We start from the raw sequence: 9,107 nt of genomic DNA, 5'->3' as shown, positions 1-9,107 counted from the left end.
AGTAATAAAAATCAAATCTAGGTTAAATATACTGAATGTGTGCTTGTGATTTGCCACAATTTCAAGTGGAGTAATCATTCCAATCCCTTCAAAAGCATAAATAGCCACTCCAAGCCCATAAGGTTGAGCTCTAAGTGATAAAGGAAAATGATATTTTGAACCAACGCTCTAGGTTTGACATATGAATTGGTAAAAACTTCACATCCATTGCTTTGGGAGGAATCGACCCTGTAAACTAGTTTGATGAAGGATCAATTTACACAAGAAAAGGAAGCCATTTGCAGAGATCCCTGGGGATTTGGCCTGAAAGACTATTGCTAGAGAGATCCAAGTTCTTCATACTCCCACAGTACTTGAAGCCATTGGGGAAATGTCTCGAAAGCTCCATGCCAGCACTGAATCCCCAGAAAGTTATAGATAGAGCCTTGGCTGCTCTTCCAGAACCGCCACGTTTTTCTGCTAAGAAAAACATAGTAAAAGATCGTTAAGATAGATTATTTACAGAAGCTCTTCGACATAGCCAAATTCACCAAGAAATTTTCAATAATGATTTGTTGGGCTAAGTAATTAGTCAAAGATATTATGGACCACCGAAATTACCAAGAATTTCAATACGATTTTGTAAAAAATCGAATGAAATGAACTTGAGCATTCAAAGAAAATTGGACTTTCAAAGTGAAGCCTAAATTTATCCCCAAAATGTAATGTATACCCAATTAAAATAAAATTAATAATATCCATTTATAGATGTCTCTGCTTCTGATTTAGGAAGGAAGCAATGAGTGGAAGTGTTTAAAGATCTTCTAGTGCTACTCTCCATTAAGGCGTTCAACTTTTGCAAAGGATAAATATAAAGAGTAAGCGAATGTATTGATCTTGTGCGCTTGTGTTGGAGGAAAAAAGATTTCAATGGTTTTGCTATAATGCACCATTGATAGCTCTTAAAATTGATTACATGAGAATTATCAATTTTGAGTTTAAATATTGATTTTTTTGGTTTTATTTGCATCCTCAGTTAGGGTCCAAGGTCTAGGGTTTAGGTTTTATCAAAAAAATTTATGTCTTGTGAAGAAAACCCTAGCAATGATATATCTCGTCATTACTTTTTCCCGCTTAAAGCCGAGGGTTGTTTACTATGGGCGGGGCCTTTTTATTCTTTGAGTGATAAGTTGCGTTAGACCATTTTTTGAAGTGATTTTCTTAAGGCGTATAAAATTTTCTTCCTATAGTCGGTCTCCCTTCAATATTTGTGATTGCGCCCATGATTTTCCTAAGTCCGAAAATCTTAAGTATTTCGGTTGATTTCTAAAGACAGAATGAATCTCACGGTCCACGCTTCCCTGTGGTTGAAAGTGCAGTGGAGATAAAGACCGCGACATCGTGAGATGATGCCATGTGTCTTCAACGAAAAACAACAAGCCAACAGTGTAGCTTGCCAAAGCCTTGTGTTATCAGTTCTCAGGCGGTAAAAACTGGTTTACTAACAATCCTATCAATTGGCATGTGTTCAAGATGAACGACGATTTTATGTCATGAGGTAAAAGGTGTCCGACTTTTAATTCTGAAAGAGTTAACGGGCATTGTGCAAAGAAATAAAGCGTGAACAGATCCGGTGACCCTCATATCCCCACAATGGAAGTTGCAAGGAAGTTACGGACCACGACATCACGAGATGATGCCACATGTCCAAGGTTGACCATGAAGACTTACGGTGGGGCTGCTGACAGATTCAGTTTGAGAGATGATATGCTGCTGATTAGTCATGACTTCATGGGTCTGCGGATATAGATGGAAGGACAAATACGACATCGACAAACAATGATTGTTTGATTTGCTAGGCTGGGTAAGATCTGCGTCTGAATTTCAAATTTGAAGGGATCATTAAAGACATTGGTTGTAGCCCGTGCAAGAAAGATAGGGTGAATAGGATACAGACTTGATGACTTAGGACTAATGGCGACGAGTTTGATGTTTTGAATGTTGACTCACCCTAGAGGAAGCTTGTGCAAGGTCCTTGTTGGGCAAAGGACTGATTAGACAATTAAGGAATATATCACAGATATGTGAAAGGATCGGGATTACTTTCAGGTTTAGATATGATGGATCACAAGTTCTCTGATAAATTTAGAGATTGCTAGTTGAAAAGAATCCTAAAGAAAAAGACTGCACAGTAAGTAAGAAATAAGATCAGAATAAAATCATTCACGTGAGGTGAACATATGCAGGTGGCAATGGAGTGATGGCCTAGAAATGACGATGACTTGAGTTGTAGGCATGATTGTTGGAATCCATAGCTAACAAGATGAGAAGAAGATATCAGGATGATGATTCTTCACATGGATTAGCACCACCACTTTGAATGGAATTCTGATTATAAATTCACTAGGTTGGTGATAAAATGGGTAGAAACGGATACAAACTTCTTCATTTTTCTGAAAACAGATTTTCATCAATAAGAAGATGGTGTTTGAACATAATTATGTATGGAGTCGTTGTATATTTTGTGACACTAGATGGATGTTTTTTCTCTGGTATGAGGTTGCTCATTATCAGAGGCGTTGCGAAAGATCAGAGGATTGTGAGAGGGGGCGTGAAAGCCTTTTCTTATCAGAAAAGGCCACCCAGGACATCTCCTCTATTCTTACTCTGCATTTTGTTGGTAGAGTGTTCCAAGAGGGAGCTTGTAGGGAACTGAAAGAAGGATTTGTTCGAGTGAGGATTGGTAGCCAGTCGTCTTTGCAATGACATGGAAGTTGCAATGCCTTCTCAATAAATTTTATTTACCCCCAAGCTCCTCTTTCCATTTTCTCTGATTCGGGGCATAAAGGCTGTAGATTTTCCTCTAATTCAGTGGGAAAGTCTTGTTTCATTATGGGATTTGTTTTCCTTTTCAAGAAGGGAAATGCTATGGAGCAGACTAAGAATCTCAGGGTCCATCCGGAAGAGTCCGGGTGATATCGGCATGACTTAAGTGATTTCGTTTCTACTGATAATCAGTTGAAGATTTTGGTTCCACCTCATCACAAACACCAGCATGTGGATAAAGAATATTTTGTAACAAAATTGTGTACAACCTCTAGGGCTTGGTTTTGGTGACAGGTGTCTTTTGGCCTGAAGCTTGTCGCTCCCTTGTTTCCTATAAAAGGGAAATCAAGGCCAGAAGTTAAGGTTCCGAATTTTCTGAGAAGGATCTTTGTAGGAGTAGGTCCATTTTGCAAGGTGAGGTTCCATATAGTTTTAGAGAGTCATGAAAATAGTAGGAATTGTAATGTCATTTTGCAGAGAAAAAGTAATAAAATAGTTGTAAGTTTCCTTTTCAAAATGGGTTATTCTGTAATTGAAATTGTCGTTTGTTATCTGATAGAAGATATCTTATGATATTAATGCAAATATGTTCTCTAATTTTTACTCTCCTGCATGCAATTTTATCTTCTTTTGAGCAAATGGGATCGAGGGTTTCATTGTTTGTTGCATTGTTATGACATATGTAATTTTCCATTCTATGCTTTAGTCCAAGGGGTTAATTAAAATGCTTGAATGAGATTACAGAGAAATAAGACTTGTACCAGGAATTGATAAGTAGTTCAGGTAAGAGATGCTAGACAAAACAATATTGTAAGGCAGTATTGTTCAAGGCTAAACCAGCTATTAAACAAGTTTTATCAGATTTTCAGTAACGTTTCAGAGACTCTGTAACCCAAATGAACAAGGCATTGGTATTTGTTAGTAAATGTCATTAGGTTTTCGATTTCTTGTCTATGTTCTTTATGATTTCTCAGAACAATCTTTTAAATATTAGAATATCATTTGTCGATTTGTTATGTATTTTCTTAAAGTTATCCCACCCATCTCATGCTCCAGCCTAAGGCAGAGGACCACTGAAGGATTTTCCATCCTTGAGCATTCTCCCTTTTTGTTGAGTCCTTTTATGAGATAATATGCTTTGTTTTCAATAGATTCCTAAATATTATTGTAGAGAGTGGGAAGTTCACTGAAGGGATTACCCTCTCGGGTCCTGCAGAGCCCAAAGTAGAAGGATCTTGTGTCCTTGTTGAAGTTGGTCCAAGCCTGATGGCTATTGATAGTTGGAGGTGGCTTTCCATAGGTATTTGGAGGAATTGGCTTGGTCTCTACCCTATGGCAGTGTAAACCTGTTTATTCTGGGAACCAACACCACCATCTCATCACTGTCACATTAATCACCTTCAATTCCATTAGCTTTCAATTCACAGTGTTATAGGCTCCTCCCAGATTTTAGCCTGAAGGCTAATCAACTGTTAAAAAGTACTTGAATTTACAATCTTCTATTTATTTGGGCCATTGTTTAATTTCTCATGCACATGGATTTTGCCACCTATTCTTCTTTTTTTGACACTGTTCTGATAAGCATGCATGCAAAATGTCGTTGAGTAAAGAATACACGTGGATTTTGAAAGTATATTGTTTAAATTGGCCAATTCATGTTTGAAATGAAAGAAATTATTGTTGTGTATATAATTTTTATTATAATTATTTTTTTAATTAAAATTGATAAGTATTGTTATAATATTTCAACCATGGATTAATTATTGTAGTGTATATAATTTTTTTATTATTATCTTAATTAAATATTTTTGTTTTTTAAATAAAAATTGATAAATAGTGTTATAATATCTCAATTATGAATTATAGAGTTTTGGTTTTCTTGATGTTTAAAATACAATAGACTACGTTTTTGAATAAGAACAATTACATTCTAATTACATACACCATCCAATCCATAAACCAAAAAATTTAAGGTTGAAATTATTTTAATATCAATTTAGATACGTTTAACAATCATAAAAAAATTAGTCTTTAGACCATTAAAATTCGTAATTAGAAAGTATTGGACTAATATTTTTCTTTGTGCAAGTGATTTTTTATCTATCCAACTAAAAAGGATAGATTATGTTTTTTTCTCAAAATAGCATGGAACAATACTTATACTAGTTGTCAGATTGCGCTTTCAAGGTGATATTGTATTTCTTGTAAGTAGAGATTTCAGTTATAAGCTCGCTCATTTTAGGTCGGAGGGCCTTTGTAAGTCATTTAAGTCATATTTTTGAACTTCTACATTATTATTATTTTGTTGTATATTTTGTGAGTACATCTTTCTTATTGAATTGATTTCAATTTTGTGTACGTTTGTTTTAAATTTGATTGGAAACACTTTTCATTCCTTGATTTGTATATCTTAACATTATAGTATGAATAATATAATTGTTTTGTACTTATATTATTTTATTTTATGTAAAATAATTTTAATCCAAGTCTTCTCTTATTTTATATTGCATTATTTTTTATTGATTATAAACTAAATGAAATCTATCTCTACTATTTTAATATATGGCTCAAATTTCTTTATTAAAAAACAAATTTCTTATATATATATATATATATATATATATATATATATATATATATATATATATATATATATATATCTTTTGTAAAATTTCTTGTTTTTGCATAAAGGCGGGGACTCTAGCTATAACACAGCACTTGTTTATATATATTTTAACTTTTATGTGTTGGAAATTTTATCCAATTCTCACACCTCGCCTATTGAAATTGAAAAATATAGTGAAACACTAAGTTATCAAAAATTTCAATACCTAATTATAGAGAACTTGTGGATAGTCAATGTCCATAGAGGAGTTGGTTCCTTTTAAGAGAGGTGTGAGTTCATCTAGGATTTTGACCTAAGTTGAGACATGTCAAAAAAAACCTATCAATCGGTCTTTTTTTGTTATGTTTTGATGTTATGAAGAGATTTTAGATTCTACCTCATCCTAGCAATGATAGTTCTTTGAGATTTTGTTTGTCCTATTAGTAAAAGATAGTTACCTTTATTTTTTTTAGGATGTGGAAAACCTATTATATCACATGGAGAGCTCTTGGATTCTCTATTTGATATAATAATTAAATATAAATCATGCAATCATGCTAAGCTCCTAGATTCTAAACAATTCATGTAGTGGTGATTTGTGGTAGTTTGCAATATGGGTGTTATGATCTTCTTAAATTGTGAGATATTAGATATTGCAAAGTTGTAGTTGGAGTTTGGTTAACATGAGATGATTGATTATTAATATATGCTAGATATGGATGAAGTTGAAGATCTCTTATTTCTTGGGATCGTGTATTACAATAATGAGTATCTTGACTTTCTTTCAATTGAAATATAAAAGAGCCTACACATATAGGTGGATCTAAGTTCAACGTAGAAAATTTGAGGAGATTGTATTTCATTTTTGGAACAATCAAATACACCAACCTTGGTCCACTAAATAGTGAATGATTTGATAAGAAAATTGGCCACTTGATTTTTAAGTGAATTATGTCTTTGTGACTTATTTTCTCACGTGCATGTTATGGATGTTAGTTTTGAGGACACATTTGTTGTTGGAATAAATAATTCATATATTAATTATTCATTTAATTATATTAATTCACTAAATAATTTATTATTTAGTTAATTAATTAATTACTAATAATTAATTAATATTTATCTCCATGCATAATGCAAACTAGGAAAAGTAAACTATGTTTAGAATTTTGAGAGTTTCATGCATTAATTAGTCTATTATGCTTTTTGTGCATACATGATTGATTCATGCATTCTATTTTAATTCTCAGGATATTTTCTCATCTTTTCAGGCTTCTCCTACACCACACATCTTGATGGGTAACAACACTGTTATGACAGTATGTGGGAAGGGTTCTATTAATATTGATGATAATACTTTCAATGATGTACTTTGTGTACCATATTTATCTTTTAACCTTATCTCTATTTATCAGATTGCTCACAGTGGGACAGGGAAGACAATTGAGTTCACACGAGATTCAGTGCACATCAGAGACAACACGACTGGAGACATTGTTGCTACAGGGACAGTTGATCATTCTTCCCGATTGTATTTCTTTTCTCATTTTGGTCCATCTTCTCCATTGTTTGAGAATTCCTCTCTTTTTCAAGAGAGCATGTTGAGGTCAAGTCGGATCACTTGAACTTATGTGTTGTTCCTGAGACCATTGTTGTGACTTCTACACCTCCACCTTCTGTTGAGTTTGCATCTGTTCAGCAGGATTCCTCTTCAGCGCCGCTAGACATTGTAGCTCCATGCATTGAGCCCACTACTACAGTTGTTGAGGATATATCAGAGGATGTTCATTCCCTCTCAGATGATAGATTCAACACATCTGTTATCCCACCATCATTGGACCTTCCTTTACAAGATCCTGTGTTCTCCTTTGATCGGCATCCAGGCCTTCCAGTTTTGCCTTACATACAGGATTTTCCTCTTCTTTGTCCATTGACTTTGTTTCCTCCACATTGGAGCCACATTGGTTTGATCATCGACATAGGGGTTTTATCATTCTGGGGGGGATTTGGAGCTTAGATCTTCTCTCATGGGGGGGTTAGTACTACATATGATCTTGAGAGAGTCTCTTGAGATATTGGTTTTGTACTTTCTTTTTTGTTTCTCTTTTGGAGAGGAGTTTTGTTCCCACTGGGTTTTCTCCTTTGCTCTATTTCTGAGAAACTTGCATGTTTGTTCATGGGTACCTCATCAGGCTTTAGGCCGGGACCCATCATGCATTCATCTTTGCATGATTTTTCCTATATCTTTTCCTTTCTCCTAGTTGTGCATTCAGGGGGGTGTTGGAATAAATAATTCATATATTAATTATTCACTTAATTATATTAATTCACTAAATAATTAAATAATTTATTATTTAGTTAATTAATTAATTACGAATAATCAATTAATATTTATCTCCATGCATAATGCAAAATAGGAAAAGTAGACTATGTTTAGAATTTCAAGAGTTTCATGCATTAATTATTCTATTATGCTTTTTGTGCATACATGACTAATTCATGCATTCTATTTTAACTCTCAATCTATCTTGTAGACTTCATCATTTAGGGTTTTTATATTTAGAGTTAGATTTCCTTATAAGGATGTCATATACTTCATTGTAATTAAGAAATTTCAAAGAAATACATTCAATTATTGTTAATTGTCTTCAATTTTCTTTGTTGTTCAATTGTCTCTTTATGTGTGACAGGTATTCTTGCAGAAGATAATTGGTCTTGTGGGATTCGCATTTCACGAATTCTAACATTTGTGAATGTAGATGTATAGTTAATTGTTAATTATTTCCTTATGGTTGGATCTTGAGTTATATATGCCAATTTTATGGTTATATTTTCTATTATTTGCTTATGTGTGGGTCTTGAGTTGTGGAGCTATCTCTAAGGATTGGTTTGAGGAATACAAGGTATGATAGTGGATTTGGGCATATTTTCTTTATTATGGAAATATTTTTATTTTCATCTTCCTTTGGTTTGAGAATCTTACATCTATCATTGTTGTGTTTGGCTTTTCCATTCAATAATTAAATATTTTTTATGGAAATATTATGTATTAGAACTTGAACATGTGTTGATGTTGAAAAAAATGTATGGTTTTAGTTTTTGGTTTTCACTATATGTTCTATTTATTTATCTTTAAGGTTTGAGTCATTTACATCAGAGTTGGGATTTTTGTAGAGCTAATCAAATCATTTTGTTTAGTTTTTAACATATTGGTAATCATTTAGTAATGTTGTTACTTTTTAGTAATATTATATATATTACCAAATGGCCCTTTTGTCTCTATTTTTCTGTGTTGTGAAGAACTTGGGAGAGTTGAAGTGATCAAGGAAGAGAGAGTCTTACAACAATTTCATTTTTAAGTTTTTGTATATTTGTGTATTATTTGATAATATATGATAAAGTAGCCACTTTTGGATTCTTATTCAAGTTTTAGACTACATATTACCCTATAAGTGGAGTCCTACGAAGCTATATGTATCATTAGACTATGATACAAAGGTGTAGAGGTACTTTTGCATGGTTATATATTCACTACCAATAAAGATATACTTTGTATTGGATAGTAAATACTTACAATTATGGATTGAAATAGATATATGGATACTATAATGTATACCTATGTTGTGTTTACCCTATTTTGAGTTATTGTTAGTTGGATGTGTTAAATTCATATTTTATGATTTTTATTCTGTCTATT

This window comes from Cryptomeria japonica, chromosome 2 (genome assembly GCF_030272615.1).
Source record: "Cryptomeria japonica chromosome 2, Sugi_1.0, whole genome shotgun sequence".
Lineage (NCBI taxonomy): Eukaryota > Viridiplantae > Streptophyta > Pinopsida > Cupressales > Cupressaceae > Cryptomeria > Cryptomeria japonica.
This window is presented reverse-complemented; position numbering follows the sequence as displayed.